The sequence below is a fragment of the Pogona vitticeps genome, chromosome 1 (genome assembly GCF_051106095.1).
Source record: "Pogona vitticeps strain Pit_001003342236 chromosome 1, PviZW2.1, whole genome shotgun sequence".
NCBI lineage: Eukaryota > Metazoa > Chordata > Lepidosauria > Squamata > Agamidae > Pogona > Pogona vitticeps.
Genome location: NC_135783.1, coordinates 356,678,309 through 356,699,242, shown reverse-complemented (window position 1 = coordinate 356,699,242; position 20,934 = coordinate 356,678,309).

Below are 20,934 nucleotides of genomic sequence, written 5' to 3'. Positions count from 1 at the left end.
GGAGAAGTGGTTAGACCAGGCAAATGTAGAATCATTAAAAGATATGCAAAATATTATTGGGCTAGAACAATTCTATTCAGTTCTACCTGGAGAACTGAGGTATTTGGTCAGGGACAAAAAGCCCAAAACTGTACAGCAGGCAAGTGAAGCTGCTGATTATATATCAGAAATAAAGAGCTCAAAATTTTCTGAGGTAAAACTTGGCGGTAAAAACTGGGACAAAAGAAAGAAAGAGCCCAAAGATTACCACAGAAACAATCAGGCTGCTGGAGGCCATTTTAGAGGAAAGCCCTCAGAGCAGAATCAACAGAGGTATAAAAGCTTTGAAGAAAAGGGAAACAACTCCCCATATTTTGAACAAAGAAACCATAAAACCTGTTATGAATGCAGAGAAAAGGGGCATTTCATTTCTCAGTGTCAGACCTCAAAGAATAAAGAGGTTTTTCAACAGAAAGGAGGGGGAAATCTGCTCAAGAAAGTGTATTGTGTACAACAACAGAGAAAAGACTGCTGAGTTAGAAATGGCACAGTAATTGCGAGAGCTGAGAGCCAGGAACAGCAACTGCATTTATCAAATATTGTATAATGCTATTTCATTGAGAGTAACCAGGAGCTGATTCGTTGTTGTGGTGAAAACATTTACATAAATGATACTAAATATCTAGCTTTGAGAGACACATGCTCTCAGGTGACTTTGTGTCATCCTGATGTAATCCCTCAAGGCGATAGCATGAGAAATGAATGCATAACTATAAAAGGGATTGGAACTGAATTAATTACTCTACCCATGGCTAAAGTACAAATGAAATATCAAGGGTGAAAAGGAATGTGGAAGGTAGCCATCACAAATCAAATTTCTGCTCCATGCTTGATTGGGCTGGATCTATCCGAGCATGTTAAGAGTGTTTTAGTAACTACTCACTCCCAAATAGAAAAAAAGGAAACATCTGAGGAAAAATGTGAGATCACTGATGAAATAATAGGAGAAAATGAAGCCAATGAAACAGCTGACATAGTGGTTATAAGGAATCCTCATGAAAAGGCTTTTAGCCAGGAACAAACACAGGATTCCATTTTACAACAATGCTTTAAGTTAGCCAGAGGAGGAAAGATTCTGTGTGGAGAAAGCGTTGTTATATAGCAGTTGGAAGCTGCCTAGAGTGGTCATTGACTAGATAGGAAGAAACCAAATCTGGCGGCGGATGAAATTGGCAATTATAGGCCCGTCGCCAGTGTGTCCTTCCTCAGCAAAGTGGTTGAGAGGGTGGTGGCAGACCAGCTTCAGGCGCTCTTAGACAAAACCAATGCTCTAGACCCATTTCAGTCGGGCTTCAGGCCACGCTATGGTACAGAGACGGCACTGGTCGCACTGCTGGATGACCTGTTGAGGGAGGCCGATGGGGGCAATGTGTCCTTGTTGGTCCTCCTCGACATCTCAGCTGCCTTTGATACCGTCGACCACGGTATCCTCCTGGGGAGGCTCTCCGAGCTGGGAGTCGGCAGCCTGGCACTTGCCTGGCTCCACTCCTTCCTGGAGGACCGCCCCCAGAGAGTGCAGATTGGGGAGAATGTCTCGGCCCCGTGGAATCTCAATTGTGGGGTTCCACAAGGGTCGATCATCTCCCCAATGCTGTTTAACATCTTCATGAGGCCGCTGGGCGGGGTCATCAGGGGGTGTGGGGCATCGTGTCACCAGTACGCTGATGACACACAGCTCTAAATCTCTTTTACTCCAACTTCAGTGGATGCCGTCCAGTCCCTTCAGCGCTGCCTGGACACCGTACTGGAATGGATGCAGTCAAATGGATTGAGGCTGAACCCGGACAAGACGGAGGTCTTGAGGGTGGGTGGCCCTCCCGACAGTGGCATAGGTGACTCCCTTTCTTTTGGAGGGACGACCCTTGCCACAAAGAGTGAGGTCCGCAGCTTGGGGATACATCTGGACCCGGCACTAACCATGGAAACCCAGGTGGCGTCCATGGTCCGTTCTGCCTATTTTCATCTATGGCGGATTGCCCAGCTGCGGCCATATCTTGATCGGGGGCCCCTCACTACTCTAGTCCACGCGCTCGTAATCTCGAGACTAGACCATTGTAATGCACTCTACGTGGGGCTGCCTTTGAGGCTCTTGCGGAAACTCCAGATGGTCCAGAATGCAGCAGCCAGGCTTATTAGTGGGGTGAGAAAATATCAGCACATCTCCCCCACTCTGGCTGCTCTGCACTGGTTACCTATTCGTTTCCGCATTGACTTCAAAGTATTAATGATTACATATAAAGCCCTAAACGGTTTGGGACCTCAATATTTGGCAGATCGCCTCCTCCCACCCAGATCTACCCGAGTCACCCGACATAGCCAGCAGGGACGGCTGAGGGGACTGACGCCGAGGGAGGCCCGGAAGGAGAAAACAAGAAACCGGGCCTTCTCGGCAGTTGCCCCTCGGCTGTGGAACACACTTCGCACTGAAATTCGGCTGGCACCCTCTCTGGGTGTGTTCAAAAACCAACTAAAAACATGGTTATTCAGACAGGCCTTCCCCCCAGTCAGCTAAGTTCCTTCCCCCTTTTTTCTGGTTCTTAATGTTGCCATCTTGGATAATATTAATTATAATAATTGCATTATGTTAGTTATTCTTTTATATTGTTTTAATGTGTTTTAATTTTTGTAAGCCGCCCCGAGTAGACCTTGTCTAGAGGGGCGGGGTAGAAATTGAATAAATAAATAAATAAATAAAAATATAAATAAATAAATAAATAAATAAATAAATAAATAAATAAATAAATAAATACATACATACATACATACATACATACATACATACATACATACATACATACATACATACATACATACATACATACATACATACATACATAAATAGGCATAGGGTAAGCCTGATGCTTACCCTATGCCTAGATGAGCTGATCGAGACAACTGGGCAATGTCCAATTTAGACCTGACTAAAGGGTTCTGCAGCCCTTTTGGATTGTATGAATTCCAGGTCCTCCCCTTTGGCCTGTGTAATTCTCCGGTGACATTTCAAAGACTAATGGACCAAACATTACAAGGGCTTAGAGAATTCCCAGTAGCATACATCGATGATATATGAATTTATAGTTAGATATGGACAGATCACCTGTGCCATATTGAGAAAGTGCTACAGAGGCTAAATGAGGCCAGGTTAACAGTAAACGCTAATAAATGCCAACTGGTTACTGTAACTCAGAATTAAAATACTTAGGCCATATGGTAGGGGGAGGCATAATTAAACCTCTATGGGGGAGACATTTTGTACGGTGCACAGACCATTCCCCACTGCTGTGGTTGACAACTATCAGGGCAAATAACAACAAGTTAATGAGGTGGGCCTTACTCTTACAAGACTTTGTACAAAATAAGAAACCGAGCCTTCTTGGTGGTGGCTACTTGCCTCTGGAACAATCTACCTACGGAGATTCGCACGGCCCCCTTGCTGGGTATCTTTAAAAATCAATTAAAAACCTGGATGTTTCAGCAGGCCTTCCCTCCAGCTAATTCCTGATGTTTTCCTTTCTTTTTCTATTGTTCGCCTTCCATCTTGTTGAATTTGTTTATTATGTAATAATCCTCTTTATATTTATCTGCATATTTTATGTTGTAAGCCGCCTAGAGTGGTTGTAATTGACCAGATAGGCGGAATATAAATGAAATTAAATAAATAATTAAATTCAGCGGTGCCCCGCATAGCGAGGTTAATCTGTTCCGGATTAACCATCGCTATAAGAAAACATCGCTAAACGGGATGGAAAATGCCATTGGAACACATTAAACTTAGTTTAATGCATTCCAATGGCTTCTGTACTCACTGTTATGCGATGTTTCCTCCATCGGCAGCCATTTTCGCACCCTCGGTAAGCGAGGGCAGGGCGCAAAAATGCTGCGTGCGGCCATTTTGGGTTGTGCAGCGGCCATTTTGGAGCCGCCGAACAGCTGATTTTTGGGCGTCACAATGCGAAGATCAGTAAGCGAAACGCTTACCGGTCTTCACAATGCGAGTTTTGACCATTGGGGCTGCCGGTATGCCTTCGCATTAGCAATCCTTTTTTTGGGATCGCTATGCGAATTCGTCATTGTATGGTGCACTCGTTATGCGAGGCACCACTGTAATTAAATAAATAAATAAATAAATGGATAAATAAATAAATAAATAAATAAATAAATAAATAAATAAATAAATAAATAAATAAATAAATAAATAAATAAATAAATAAATAAATAAATAAATTTTGAGATCCGGAGTCTGAAGAGGACTCAAAATGTGGTGGCCGACGCCTTGTCAAGAAGACAGGAAGAATGACCAATGGAAACGACGAATTTTGTAACTGTTAATGTTATAAGAAATGTTCTAAATGTTTATACAGTGGTGCCGCGCATAGCGAGGGTTAATCCGTTCCGGATTAACTTTCGCTATGTGAAAACTTCGCTAAACAGAACGTAAAAACCCATTGGAATGCATTAAATATTGTTTAATGTGTTCCAATGGGCCCTAAACTTACCGTTCAGCGAAGTTTCCTCCATAGCGGCAGCCATTTTCACACCCTCGGTAAGCGAGGGGAGGGCGCGAAAACTATGCGATTTCTGCCCATAGGGACCGACGCTATGCCTCCGCATTAGCGATCCCAAAAAAGGGATCGCTATGCGGATTCGTCGTTATACGGTGCGCTCGTTAAGCGAGGCACCACTGTATATAAATGAAATAAAAATATAATTTATGTTCGCAAAGGCTTTCATGGCTGGGATCTAATGGTTGTTGTGGGTTTTTCAGGCTCTTTGGCCGTGTTCTGAAGGTTGTTCTTCGTAATGTTTCACCAGTCTCTGTGGCCAGCATCTTCAGAGGACAGCACTCTGAGCTCAGGTGTAGTTTGCTTGGAAGGAAGAACAACCTTCAGAACACGGCCAAAGAGCCTGAAAAACCCACAGCAACCATGTAGTTTATAGATGAATTAATGGTAAATAAGGATAAAAGTGACTGGATTGTTTTGCAAGTAATAAAAATGTTGATTAATATCATTTAACTGTAAAGTAATAAGATTAATATGCTTTAAACTGTGTAAAAGAGTAAGTATATATTGCAAATATATGACTGAGAATTACATTGGAAAAGAGGTTACAAATATTCGTAAGTTGACTCATATGTTATTCATGAGGGTAAACTGCTGTACATTTTACCCCATGAAAGAAACTTTCCAAGGGGGGATGTATGTGGTGGAATGCCCAAGTCACGTCTGTCTGTCATATGGTGCTCTAGGGCAGGAGCCTATGGCAGGACAGGAGGGGCAGAGTCAAGAGAACAGTTGGAGACTGAGGGGAGTTAGAAAAGGGGTTTGAAGGGTTAGAGATTGAAAAGTAGGGTGTGTTAGAGCAGTGGTTCCTAACCTTTTTGAAAGAAACACCCCCTTGAGCCATTGAGGAAGTCATCATTGCCCCCCTCCCCACGGTGGAATTCATTCATTTAAGAAAGAAAGAAAGGAAGGAAGGAAGGAAGGAAGGAAGGAAGGAAGAAAGACACTTAAATCCAATGATCCCCGAAAATAAAATGCAATTACAGGAAAATGAAATGCCCGAAAAAAACAGTAATTTTTAATTATCTTCCACAAGCAACCTCTGACACTTAATGGCCAAAGTATTGGAGCCTCAGCTTCAGGATCTGTCCTTCCAATGAGCACTCTGAGTTGATTTCCTTCAAAATGGATAGGTTTGTTCTCCTTGCGGTCCAGGGGACTCTCAAGAGCCTCCTCCAGCACCACAATTCAAAGCATCTATTCTTGACTCCCTACTTTAGCATTCCGATCCCCTGGAATGAGAAGAACATCTTTCTTTGGTGTCAGTTCTAGAAGGTGTTGTAAGTCTTCATAGAACTGGTCAATTTCAGTCTCCTCAGCATTGGTGGTTAGTGCATAAACTTGGATTATTGTGATGTTGAAAGGTCTGCCTTGGATTTGTATTGACATCATTCTATCATTTTTGAGATTATATCCCATTACAGCTTTTCCCACCCTTTTGTTGACTATGAAGGCTACTCCATTTCTTCTATGGGATTCTAGCCCATAATAATAGATATGATAGTCGTCTGAACTGCATTCACCCATTCCCATTCACTTTAGTTCACTGACGCCCAAGATGTTTATTCTTGCCATCTCCTGTTTGACCACATCCAGTTTACCAAGGTTCATAGATCTTACATTCCAGGTACCTATGCAGTATTTTTCTTTGCAGCATCAGACTTTCCTTTCACTTCTGGGCATGTCCACAGCTGAGCAGCCTTCCGGCTTTGGCCCAGCCACTTCATTAGTTCTGGAGCTACTTATACTTGTCCCCCACTCTTCCTCAGTAACATGTTGGACGCCTTCCGACCTGAGGGGCCCATCGTCCAGCATCATAGCATTTAGCCTTTTGTTTCTGTTCATGGGGTTTTCTTGGCAAAGATACTGGAGTGACTTGCTCCAGGTGGAATGCATTTAGTCAGAACTCTCCAATATGACCTGTCCGTCTTGGGTGTCCCTGCACGGCATAGCCCATAGGTTCAGAAGGTTTTGAGAATGTTCAAGTTTTATGCCAATCACTTCACAGTCCTAAGGGTTTTACAATAGACAGAGGGTAATAACTAAGACTCTTTGCAACATTTACTCACACAAATTACTTTGGGGGAGGAGGGTTACACCAACATCCATAATGAATTACCTTAAAAACAACTTTCTAAGTACCCAACAGAACATTAAACAAGAGATGGTGCGCCACCCCAAACCGACCTGTTTCTTTCCGCGCTTCCATTGCACTGGATGTGAAGGTGGGTCAAGGGCAGGGGATTGTGGGAGTTGTACTCTAAACCTTGTAGAGCGCCCCCCGCCACCCACTTCTTGAAGCAAACTGTTAAGCCACTGACATGCTGCCCTTTTTGCCTTCACTGAATGGATCCTCAGGGTTCAGGGTGAAAGAGGAGAGGCTGACTTACCGCAGTGCGTTTGCTTCTCTCTATGACAGCCCCGTGGATTTTACCCTCAGCGCTCTCAGTTCAATTTGAGAGCTTTCTCTCCCAGAGGATTTACACATAGAGGCACATCACACCCGTGTACATGGAAGACAGGGGTAGATCTCAAGTTCAACGTCCCTCAAAGCCATTTAAAGTTGGCCAGGTGAACTTTCTTCCCTCCCCCCATGACAGCCAGCCAGCCACAACAGGACAACAAGAAAAGCCAGAAAAGCTGCTGAATTCCCACCCACCCAGGATGACCCAAGCTAGCCCCCTCCCTAGAAATCCTGCCGCACCACCCCAAACCAACCCATTTCTCTCCACGCTTCCCTTGCAATGGGCGGAAAGGTGGGCGGGAAGGCAGGATGGACAAACGGGGCTCATCTCTCCCTCCCCACCCGGGTGCAAGGCAGTGCTTCACTGGGCAAGGACAGGGACCCGAGAGCCGCTTTCCTTCCACCCGATCCACACTTGGTGCTCCCCTAAGGGAGAAAGGCGAGATGTGGCAGGCAGAAAGAGCTGGATCATCTGGCGGCAGCTGGATCCACTGCCAGCACCGTGGGTGCAGCTGCCTTCACAGGTTTGGCTTGCTCAAACGCCCCCCTATCACCCCCTTTTGTTCCTTCACCGCCATACTGCCCCTTTTCGTTCTACTGCCCCCCTGAAAAATGAAATCGCCCCCTGGGGGGCATTATTGCCTATGTTAAGAACCACTGTGTTAGAGAATAGATAAGAGATAAAGGTAATGGAAAATAGACAGTCATAAGATATTGGTACAGTGGTTAATGTGAATGAATACAAACAAGCAAACATGTAATCCTATCCCAGTTTAGTGATTTAACAATAAAAGAACACCTATATTTATTTATATATTTATTCATTTATTCATTCATCAGATTTCTACCCCGTCCCCCTAGACAGCCTCTACTCGGGGCGGCTTACAAATATCATAAAAACATAAAGACATCATAACATTAAACAATTGAATCAATAAGATGGAATATTCAAGATGGGAATAACAGAAAACAAAAAGATAGATTTCAAGAATTGACAGGAGGAAAGGCCTGCCTAAAGAGCCAAGTCTTTATGGCTCTTAAAAACACCCAGCGAGGGTGCCAGGCGGATCTCTGTTGGAAGGCTGTTCCATAGTCAAGGGGCCACTGCCAAGAAGGCCCATTTTTTTGTACTATCTTTCCAGACCTCTCTCAGTATTAGGCCCCTCAACCGTCCCTCCTGACTGTGCCGAATAATTCGGGTAGATCTAGGTGGGAGAAGTTGATCTGCCAAATACCAAGGTCCCAAACCGTTTAGGGCTTTATACGTCATCATTAACACTTTGAAGCCAATGTGGAAACGAATGGGCAGCCAATGCAAGGCAGCCAGAGTGGGAGATATATGCTGGTATTTTCTCACCCCAGTAAAGAGTCTGGCCGCCGCATTCTGCACCATTTGGAGCTTCCGCATCAATCTCAAAGGTAGCCCCACGTAGAGTGCATTACAGTGGTCTAATCACGAGATTACGAGTGCGTCTACAAGAGTAGTAAGGGACCCCCCCCATCAAGTTAGGGTCGCAGCTGGGCAATCCGCCACAGATGGAAATAGGCAGAGCGGGCCACGGATGCCACCTGGGTTTCCATGGTAAGCGCTGAGTCCAGATGTATCCCCAAGCTGCGGAGCCCACTCCGTGCAGTGAGAGTCATCCCTCCAAAAGAGAGGGAGTTTCCCAAACCGTCAATGGAGGGGCCACCAACCCTCAAGACGTCAATCTTGTCCGGGTTCAGCCTCAACCCATTCAGCTGCATCCATTGCAGTACGGCCTCCAAACAGCGTTGAAGGGACAGAACGGCATCCACTGAAGTAGGTGAAAAGGAGATGTAGAGCTGGGTGTCATCAGCATACTGATGTCACGAAGCCCCACACCCCCTGATGGCCCCACCCAGCGGCCTCATATAGATATTAAACACAACTTTACCTCCATTTATGACTTTACATCTGTCATTTACCAATCAAACAATAAATAAACCCATTATACTTGGCAGCCCGGGTCTAAGAAACATATTTGGTGGAGTGTGGATAAAGATCCACTGGTGGCAGTGTGTAAAGGGAGTAAGTAGCACATCTTGTCCAAAGGTTGACCAGTGTTTGAGGGAAAACAAGCAGGGGACACTTGGCAAATGTGACAGCGTGTAACTTAGCTTCTTCTCACATTGTGAATATTTGTCAATTTGCGAGGATGTGGGTGATCATGGAACAAAGGAAGGCTAATTGCCTTAGAACAAAGGAGTCAACAGAGCTCTTTTATTTATTTACCGTATATGCCAGCGTACAAGACAACTTTTGGGGCCCCCAAAACATGTCTCCAAATGGGGGGATCGTCTTGTATGCCAGGTGCGCCAGGAAGGAGCCGCCACCGCTGCCACGTGAGTGATGCAGGGCCGTGCTGGCCGGGGAGGAAGGCAGGTGGGCAGGCAGGCAGTCACTCGGGATGGATGCAGGGAAGCACAGCCTGCCATGCTCACCCGCTGCCCCACACCGCAGATCCAGCGGCACGCGTGCTTGTGGCCACCCACCTGTTTCCCTTTGCCTCCCCCTGCTGCTGGGGAGGAAGGGAGGCGGGCGGGCAGGCAGTCCTGCACGCGCTCGCCGCCACCCGCCTGGTTCCCTTTGCCTCCTCCTGCCGCCGCCCCCCCCAGCCTCTTCCTCGCCCTCCTCTTTTTGGGGGATCATCTTGTACGGCCGGTCATCTTGTACGCCGGCATATACAGTAGCATGAATACTTAATATGTTGTGAGAATTTAGATAGGATACTAGTTACCTAATTGTAACCAGGATTGGCTGAAATAACTCTTTGATCTGATGCTCTACCTCAAAGTGAAAGGGCAGAATAAGGGGTTACCCAGCCTGCTGGCAGCTGCCACTTCCTGCAAGGAGTGTATGCACGTTAATGGAACAGAATACAGCTACAACCTTTAAGCAGAAGTTTCCCACATCCCCCCCTTTTTCTTGTTTTTTAAGCAAAGGCATATATTCAGCCACAAAATTAAAAGACACCTGCTTCTTGGGAGGAAAGTGATGACAAACCTCGACAGCATCTTAAAAAGCAGAGACATTACCTTGCCAACAAAAGTCCAAATAGTCAAAGCTATGGTTTTTCCAGTAGCGATGTATGGAAGTGAGAGCTGGACCATAAAGAAAGCTGACCGCCGAAGAATTGATGCTTTTGAATTGTGGTGCTGGAGGAGGCTCCTGAGAGTCCCCTGGACTGCAAGGAGAACAAACCTATCCATTTTGGAGGGAAAAAAACCCCTGAGTGCTCACTGGAAGGACAGATCCTGAAACTGAGGCTCCAATATTTTGGCCATCTGATGAGAAGAAAAGACTCCCTGGAAAATACCCTGATGTTAGGAAAGTGTGAAGGCAAGAGGAGAAGGGGACGACAGAGGATGAGATGGTTGGACAATGTCATCCAAGCGACCAACATGAATTTGACCCAACTCTGGGAGGCAGTGGAAAACCAGAGGGCCTGGTGTGCTCTGGTCCATGGGGTCACGAAGAGTCAGACATGACTAAATGACTAAACAACAACAACAAACATTTCAGGTAGGAGTGTTAGATAGATAAAGCCATTCTGCTTTAGTTTAGTAGATACAGTTGATGCATTACCCTCAGGTGGTCTTTGGTCGGCTGGGAAGCAGAGCAGGAAGACAGACCTGCTGATTTCACACCAGTGGGCGTTTCTCTTGCCCCAGGGGAGTAATCAGCACTTCCAACAAAGAATCCAGACAGAGTCTGGCCACTTGATGTCAGATGATGGTCTGTGTAGATGATTAGCAGTGCAGCACTGGCTGGATAGCTCAGTAGTTTAGGGATCTGGCTGCAGAGCCAGAGGGGAGGGGAAGGGACACCTCCTTGTTCCCCTTTACCCCACCCAGTTAAAAAAACCAGATTATGAGGATGCTCTGTACATGTCTAGGCCAGGTATCCATCAAGACGTGCCCGTGGTGTTCATGAGCTGCCCCTGATATGGCTTTTGGGGAGACAACTAATGTCAGAAGCCCCCAGCACAATCCGTTGGGGGACCTCAGCACCCCCTCTGGCGATTCTGCAAGCTCAGGCAGAGGAGATCCTTGGGCGGCAGGGGGTGGTGGTGCAGCAAGAGGACCCCAAGGTGGTCTCATCTTCTGATCACGGAGCAGGCACGCTTGCACTTTGGAGATTGCTGGGCAGGGGACAGGATACATGATGGGGCAAGATGACCATCAGATCATGCCAGCTGCAGCTCCCGGGCACCTGGTGGGCCCAGCTGGATATAAAACTGAGACACAAGCAAGCATCAGTTACACCAGTCACCGCCTCTTCACCCGGGGTCAAATTCTGGACCACGCAGCTCTTTCTGACATTAAAAAAAGAAGAAGCCGGAATTTAGTGACTGGCCGGTGTCAAGAATGTTGTGGTCACTTTGCTGGAAGGCTTTCCTTCTCTTTCCCTTCTTTTCTTGCCCAGGGCCTGCTTTCCTGCCACCATCCGGAGACCCTGAGGACATCCCCCAAATTCTGAACAGTGCTTTGCGTGGCAGATCATGTGGATATTTGTCCAGGGAAGGCCAAGCTAACCTACGCAGGTTGATTTTTCCCTTTTCAAACATCACAGCAAAAATCTCCCCCAGTTTTGCTGCCACAGAGGAACCCGGCTGCCCCTTTGGCAAGGGTCACAAGAAGACAGCCACCTTCGTGCCTAATAAAACAATATTTTAAGTTCAGAGAATTTCATTTCCAAATGATAACAAAGTCAGAGTACCGACTGTCTAATTCGGCAATAAAACCAGGAATCGCTAATGATTAACTTGATGGTGCCCCAGAGCATCAGATGTGCAAAGTTCAGGCTGTGGAGCATAGATAAGGTTCCCCTCCTGGCCTCTGGAGATCCTGCTGCTCCCACTGCCAGCCTCCATGGAGCCTCTGGGGACGGTCACCCTTTTCCTGGGAGTTTGTCTCTCTTGCCTTCTCCTCTTGGCTGCCATGAGGAGCAGGACGCAGGGCAAGGGAAGGCGGCCACCAGGCCCAACACCTTTGCCCCTTGTGGGGAACATCTTGCAGCTGAAGACTACCTTCCTCAGTAAGGGTCTCCAACAGGTGACCAGCAGAAGGAAGAGCCTCCCACCGCCAGGCTCTCTCTAAGGGGTTGTGGTTTCATGGCTGGCTCTCGTTCGTTTGGTTTGTTCAGCAGCTGAAATTTAGTTTGCAGACAGACAGAGACAGCAAGGGTCATTGCAGTCTGAAGAGTGCAAGAGGGTGTAGCATCCCTTCCCCAAGGAGTTTGCAATCAGCCATTCAGTCCAGAGCCAAGAGCAGAAGAAGGATAAGGGAGAAAAGGCAGGGAGGGTGGGGATAGGAAGGCTGGGTTTGAAGGAAAAGCCAAAGAATGTAACATTATGCTAGAATGGTGCCTTTAACACATCTTCCGCATCTGGTGATTGCCCAAACAGCCCTGCATGAAAAAGGCAGATTTATTGTGTGACTTAGGAGAAAATGTTTGAGACAAACTGAGACAAAAATCTTGGTGCATCTATGAGCCCCCCACCCACCCAAAAAATTGTGTTCCTTCTGAGGATTCCTGGGTGACAGGTCACTTCAGGAACATCATAGCAAAGGGCTCAGCAACCCAACGGAATCACTTCCCTTTGCTGAAAGTGGGTGTGTATCTCCATATTATTGGCTTCAGCTCTGCTCACAGATACAGATAGCAGCGGACACAGGTAACATCAAAGGAATGTATGATGGTATCAAGCAGGCCTTAGGTCCACTACAGAAGAAATCTGCTCCCTTGAAGTCTGCTACAGGTGTGATCATCCAGGACCGAGCACAGCAGATGGAACGCTGGGTGCAGCACTACTCTGAGCTATATTCCAGAGAGAATGTAGTAACCGAAGAAGCATTAAATAACATTGAGTGCCTGCCTGTCTTGGAAGAGCTGGACAGCGAACCAACCCTAGCAGAAATAACTGCGGCCTTGGATTCCGTCGCCTCCGGCAAGGCACCTGGAAGGGACAACATCCCTGTTGAAGTGCTGAAATGTGGTAAGGAGATCATCACCACCGAACTGTATGAAATCTTTTGCCTCTGCTGGAGGGAAGGTGGAGTACCACAGGACATGAAGGATGCAAACATCGTCACATTGTACAAGAACAAAGGAGACAGGGGCGACTGCAATAACTACCGTGGCATCTCTCTTCTTAGTGTTGTAGGGAAGCTGCTTGCCTGTGTGGTGCTGAAGAGGCTCCAGATGCTTGCAGACAGAGTCTATCCAGAATCACAGTGTGGATTTCGAGCTAATAGATCCACCACTGACATGGTATTCTCCCTCCGACAGTTGCAGGAGAAATGCAGGGAACAACAACAGCCACTCTTAGTGGCCTTCATAGACCTTACAAAAGCATTTGACTTGGTTAGCAGGGATGGCCTTTTTAAAATACTTCCCAAGATTGGATGTCCACCTCGTCTCCTTAACATCATCAGATCCTTCCATGAGGGAATGAAAGGCACTGTAGTTTTTGACGGCTCAACATCAGATCCCTTTGACATCCGAAGCGGGGTGAAACAGGGCTGTGTCCTCGCACCAACCCTTTTTGGGATCTTTTTTGCTGTCATGCTGAGGCATGCCTTTGGAACTGCAACAGAAGGTGTCTATCTCCGGACTAGATCAGACGGAAAGCTCTTTAATCTCTCCAGATTGAGAGCAAAGACCAAAGTCCAACTGAAATGCATGCGGGACTTCCTCTTTGCAGATGATGCAGCCATTGTTGCTCACTCTGCTGAAGACCTCCAACAACTCATGAATCGTTTCAGTAAGTCCTGTCAGGACTTTGGACTAACAATCAGCCTGAAGAAAACACAAGTCATGGGCCAGGGCGTGGACTCACCTCCTTCTATTACCATCTCCACACAAGAATTGGAGGTTGTTCATGACTTTGTGTACCTTGGCTCAACCATCTCTGACACCCTCTCCCTGGATGTCAAGCTGGATAAACGCATTGGCAAAGCAGCTACCATGTTCTCTAGACTCACAAAGAGAGTATGGCTCAATAAGAAACTGACGACACATACCAAGATCCAGGTCTATAGAGCCTGTGTCCTGAGCACACTCCTGTACTGCAGTGAGTCCTGGACCCTTTGTGTACGTCAGGAGAGGAAGCTGAACACTTTCCATATGCGTTGCCTCCGACGGATTTTTGGCATCACCTGGCAGGACAAAGTTCCAAACAAAGTAGTCCTAGAACAAGCTGGAATATTCAGCATGTATACATTACTGGAACAGCGACGTCTACGTTGGCTTAGGCACGTCGTGAGAATGGCTGATGGTCGGATTCCAAAGGATCTCCTGTATGGAGAATTAGTGCAGGGAAATCGCCCCAGAGGGAGACCACAGCTGCGATACAAGGATATCTGCAAGTGGGATCTGAAGGCCTTAGGAATAGACCTCAACTGATGGGAAACTCTGACATCTGACCGTTCAGCCTGGAGGCAGGTACTGCATCACGGCCTCTCCCAATTTGAAGAGACCCTTGTCCAGCAGGCCGAGGCAAAGAGGAAGTCACAAAAGCAGCAAAACCAGGGAGCTGAACAGGGGACAGATTGGATTTGTCTTCAGTGTGGAAGAGATTGCCACTCTCGAATTGGCCTCTTCAGCCACACTAGATGCTGTTCCAAGTCCTCCATACAGAGCAGGACACCATAGTCTTTCGAGACTGAAGGATGCCTAACTAAGTCTCCTGGTTTCAAGTCATTACATCATGTCCAGAGTGATTCAGCACTCTCGCATCTGTGCACAATGGCAGCTCGTTAATGAAACACATATACAGGTTCAGGCTTATAAAATTTCTATACTCTGACACCCCTCCTAATTTTTTATGCCTGAACATAACACATTCCCAGCTCATTTACACATTTCTCATGCTTCTGTGTTTCACTCTTTCTGTTTCAGCCATGTATTTACATGTTATTATCTTCCATTACCTTTTATTGCATCACTTGTTTCATTCAAGAACGATATATTTTCTAACTTTCATTTAAACACACATTTGTTACCTGTAACCTCTGTGTTCTGTATGTAGCTTTATTTCTGTAAACACCTTGTGTTTTTCCATGTACTCCATTTTCTCATCCAAGGCACCTAGCCATTTTCTCTTTTCAAAAGCAGGAAGTTTCAAAACCTCTTTGTTATTTCTGGGTTCTACATAAACATGACAGACTCTCACTCCACCCACTCCAAATCTCTTGGGTGGCACACCCTTGTTTGTCCTTTCAGACCTCTTAGGACCTTGTGTTTCTGTCTCTATCTCTGACTCACTAATCTCACTAATGTGTTTTTCTTCGTGTTCTTCGTGTCCTTCATCATCTTCTTCTTCACCAGCAGAGGACTTCGTGTCTTGCTCATGTGTTTCTGTCTGTCTAAACTGACTTCTTCTTCTGTCATTCAATGGGATATATATTTGTGAATTTGCATGTACCCTGTCCCAGTTCTCTCCTTCATTGAAACTGGCAGACCTGGAAATTACAATGTTTCTGTCACCATCCACAAATCTATATGCTTTTGATCCAGGCTCATAACTCAGGAACCTCATTTTCTTTGTTTTCGCTTTACCTTTTCTCCTTAGCTGCTTTGGCACATGTACCCAAGCGGTACATCCAAACACCCTTAAGTGCTTAAAAAAAGGTTCCTTCCCAAATAACATGAAATATGGGGTCTGATCTATGGCGGATGACCAAATTCTGTTCACTAAAAAATTTGATGTCTTCAACGCCTCCGCCCAGAACCCATGATGCATCCCTGCGTCCGCTAGCAGTGCATCCTTCATTTCCTGGAGCACGCCATTTCTCCTTTCGGCCAAACCATTCTGAAATGGACTATATGGGCTTGTTTTTCTGTGTCTGATTCCTGTGCATTCTAGCCACCTTTGAAATTGTGTATTCATGAACTCTGAACCTCTGTCAGACTGCAATTGCGCCACCTGGTGGCCAAAGCGCCGTTCAACTGATTTCAGCCAATTCCTAAATGTCTGGAAGACCTCTGTTTTTGACTTCAGTGTGAAACAATATGAAAAACGTGTATAATCATCCACAATCACCAGTGCATATTTTGCCCCTCCTAATGAGGGTGGAAATGGCCCTATCAGATCAGCATGTACCAACTCAAATGGCCTGCTTGTCTCTCTGACACTCTGTCTCCCTTTTAGAGCCACATGTGTTTTGCTCTGTTTACAAACTTGGCAATCCAAGTAATTTTTATAATCCTTTATGTTCACACCTCTAGCCATGTTCTCCATTCTCTGCACAGTTTTAAAATTTAAATGACCCAGTCTCCTGTATAGTAAGTGGATGCAACTGTCATGTTGGGGCTTATTCTTATGTACCATGTGTGTGTCTCTATGTGCTCTGCCTTTTAACACATATAAATTGTCTTCTTGCTTTGCTCTTGCAATTACTCTGTTATTTTTCTTAATTATACATTCCCCTTTTTCAAACATCACAGTAAACCCCTGTCTGTCGAGGGCTGAGAGGCTTAAAATGTGATAATCAATTGTGGGTGTCAGTAAAACATTACTTATCTCTTCCTTCAGACTGGGAACATACACTTTCCCTTCTGCTTCAACGTCTGCTTTCTGTCCATTTGCCAGCGTCACGCTCCTCAGCTTCGTCTTTCCTAGAAAAGAAAACATCTCTACATCATTAGTGAGGTGATTTACGGCTCCCGAGTCTATCAACCACTCAGCTGTGCTTGCGACCTTGGACGCCTTATCTCTTGTTTTGCTAACAAGAGAAATGCCTTTTCTGCTGCCTTCTCTGGAGCGTCTGTAAACTGCTGCTTCTCTGCTGTTTGGAAATGTCTCTCCTTTCAAACAGCCTTGTTTCTCTTCACAGTTTTTCAAATGATGACTCCTGGATCCACATCGAAAACAGGCTTTGATCATCATGGCACGCCCACGCTGCTCTCTGTCTGTAGCCGGCGTCCTTTTATTCATGCTGCCTTCTGGAATCTGTCTCCGTCTCTCCTGGTCAGCTCCCACGTGGCTTCCTTCAGCAGTTTGGAATCTTTCCTTCCAGTGTTCCTCCTCTTGCAAAATTCGGTGTGTGTGTGTTTAGTCGTTTAGTCGTGTCCGACTCTTCGTGACCCCATGGACCAGAGCACGCCAGGCCCTCCTGTCTTCTACTGCCTCCCGGAGTTGTGTCAGGTTCATGTTGGTTGCTTCGCAGACACTGTCCAGCCATCTCATCCTTGGTCGTCCCCTTCTCCTCTTGCCATCACACCTTCCTAACATCAAGGTTTTTTCCAAGGACTCTTTTCTTCTCATGAGATGGCCAAAGTACTGGAGCCTCAGCTTCAGGATCTGTCCTTCAAGTGAGCATTCAGGGTTGATTTCCTTTAGAACTGATAGGTTTGTTCTCCTTGCAGTCCAGGGGATTCTCAAGAGCCTCCTCCAGCACCACAATTCAAAGGCATCAATTCTTCGGCGCTCTGCTTTCTTTATGGTCCAGCTCTCACTTCCATACATCACGACAGGAAAAACCATAGCTTTGACTATTCGGACTTTTGTTGGCAAGGTGATGTCTCTGCTTTTCAAGATGCTGTCAAGATTTGTCATCACTTTCCTCCCAAGAAGAAGGCGCCTTTTAATTTCAGGGCTGCTGTCTCCGTCTGAAGTAATCATGGAGCCCAGGAAGATAAAATTTGACACTGCCTCCATATCTTCCCCTTCTATTTCCCAGGAGGTGATGGGACCAGTGGCCATGATCTTAGTTTTTTTGATGTTGAGTTTCAGACCGTTTTTTTGCACTCTCCTCTTTCACTCTCATTACAAGGTTCTTTAATTCCTCCTCACTTTCTGCCATCAGAGTGGTATCATCTGCATATCGGAGGTTGTTGATATTTCTTCCGGTAATCTTAATTCCGGCTTGGGTTTCTTCCAGTCCAGCCTTCCGCATGATGTATTCTGCATATAAGTTAAATAAGCTGGGGGACAATATGCAGCCTTGCCGTACTCCTTTCCCAATTTTGAACCACTCAGTTGTTCCATGACCAGTTCTAACTGTTGCTTCCTGTCCCACATATAGGTTTCTCAGGAGACAGATAAAGTGGTCAGGCACTCCCATTTCTTTAAGAACTTGCCATAGTTTGCTGTGGTCCACACAGTCAAAGGCTTTCGCATAGTCAATGAAGCAGAAGTAGATATTTTTCTGGAACTCTCTGGCTTTCTCCATAATCCAGCGCAAGTTAGCAATTTGGTCTCGAGTTCCTCTGCCCCTTCGGAATCCAGCTTGTACTTCTGGGAGTTCTCGGTCCACATACTGCTGAAGCCTACCTTGGAGGATTTTGAGCATAACCTTGCTAGCGTGCGAAATGAGTGCAATTGTCCGGTAGTTGGAGCATTCTTTGGCACTGCCTTTCTTTGGGATTGGGATGTAGACTGATCTTTTCCAATCCTCTGGCCACTGTTGAGTTTTCCAAACTTGCTGGCATATTGAATGTAGCACCTTAACAGCATCATCTTTCAAGATTTTAAATAGTTCAACTGGAATGTCATCACCTCCACTGGCCTTGTTGTTAGCCAGGCTTTCTAAGGCCCACTTGACTTCGCTCTCCAGGATGTCTGGCTCAAGGTCAGCAACTACATTGTCTGGGTTGTCCAGGATATCCAAATCTTTCTGATATAATTCCTCTGTGTATTCTTGCCACCTCTTCTTGACGTCTTCTGCTTCTGTTAGGTCCCTCCCATTTTTGTCTTTTATCATGTTCATCTTTGCGCAAAATGTTCCTCTAATATCTCCAATTTTCCTGAACAGATCTCTTGTTTTTCCTTTTCTGTTATTTTCCTCTATTTCTTTGCATTGTTCATTTAAGAAGGCCCTCTTGTCTCTCCTTGCTATTCTTTGGAAGTCTGAATTCAAGTTTCTGTAACTTTCCCTATCTCCCTTGCATTTTGCTTCCCTTCTCCTCTCTGCTATTTCTAAGGCCTCGTTGGACAGCCACTTTGCTTTCTTGCATTTCCTTTTCTTTGGGATGGTTTTCGTTGCTGCCTCCTGGACAATGTTACGAGCCTCTATCCAAAGTTCTTCAGGCACTCTGTCCACCAAATCTAGTTCCTTAAATCTGTTCTTTACTTCCACTGTGTATTCATAAGGGATTTGGTTTAGATTATACCTGAGTGGCCCAGTGGTTTTTCCTAATCTCTTCAGTCTAAGCTTGAATTTTGCTATGAGAAGCTGATGATCAGAACCGCAGTCAGCTCCAGGTCTTGTTTTTGCTGACTGTATAGAGCTTCTCCATCTTTGGCTGCAGAGAATATAATCAATCTGATTTCGATATTGCCCATCTGGTGATTTCCATGTATAGAGTCGCCTCTTGTGTTGTTGGAAAAGAGTGTTTGTGATGACCAGCTTATTCTCTTGACAAAACTCTATTAGCCTTTGTCCTGCTTCATTCTGAACTCCAAGGCCAAACTTCCCTGTTGTTCCTTTTATCTCTTGGCTCCCTACTTTAGCATTCCAGTCCCCTAGAATGAGAAGAACATCTTTCTTTGGTGTCAGTTCTAGAAGGTGTTGTAAATCTTCATAGAATTGTTCAATTTCAGTCTCCTCAGCAATGCTGGTTGGTGCATAAACTTGGATTATTGTGATGTTGAATGGTCTGCCTTGGATTCGTATTGACATCATTCTATCATTTTTGAGATTGTATCCCATTACAGCTTTTCCCACTCTTTTGTTGACTATGAGGGCTACTCCATTCCTTCTACGGGATTCTTGCCCACAATAGTAGATATGATAATCATCTGAGCTGAATTCGCCCATTCCTGTCCATTTTAGTTCACTGATGCCCAGGATGTCGATGTTTATTCTTGCCATCTCCTGTTTGACCACCTCCAGCTTCCCAACGTTCATAGATCTTACATTCCAGGTTCCTATGCAGTATTTTTCTTTGCAGCATTGGATTTTCCTTTCACTTCCAGGCACGTCCACAGCTGAGCGTCCTTTCGGCTTTGGCCCAACCACTTCATTAGCTCTGGAGCTACTTGTACTTGTCCTCCGCTCTTCCTCAGTAGCATGTTGGACGCCTTCCGACCTGAGGGGCCCATCTTCCAGCGTCATATCTTTTAGCCTTTTGTTTCTGATCATGGGGCGTTCTTGGCAAAGATACTGGAGTGGCTTGCCATTTCCTACTCCAGGTGGATTGCGTTTAGTCGGAACTCTCCACTATGTCCTGTCCGTCTTGGGTGTCCCTGCACGGCATAGCCCATAGTTTCTCTGAGTTACTCAAGCCCCTTCGCCACAACAAGGCAGCAATCCATGAAGGAGTGCAAAATTCTACATGTAACATACTCAAGAGACAATTATGTGTCAGGCAGACTTTCCAAACTTGTAATAAGCATACTAAATTCAGGAGATAAACTGCTCAAAATCAGGTAGACCTTCTGCTCCTCTGGGAAAATAACATTCATTAACTGCAGTTCATTGAACAGTCCCTTCATGGTTTGTAGATGCTTTGAGGCACTCTCCCCAGACTTCATCTGGCACTTATACAGCCTTCTGGTTAGGGAAATCTTGGTGCCTGCTGTTTCTCTTAAGTAAATGCCTCTCAAACTGTCCCAGACTGCCTTGGCTGTGGTCAGTCCTTGTATATGCACTAACTGGCCATAGGAAGCTTAATGTTTTTGGCAAACTGGACACGTCCAGATATAGCAGCCTCAGTGAACATTCTAAGTAGGTATGTAGCCAGACCTAGTGAAAAGCACTGGCAAGGCGTAAAAAGGATTTTTAGATACTTAAAGGGGACATATAACTACCATTTGATATTGAAGCCATCAAAAGATTTAAAACTGTCTGCTTATGTAGATAGTGACTGGGCCCATAACCTCTGTTAGGTTTTGGCTACAG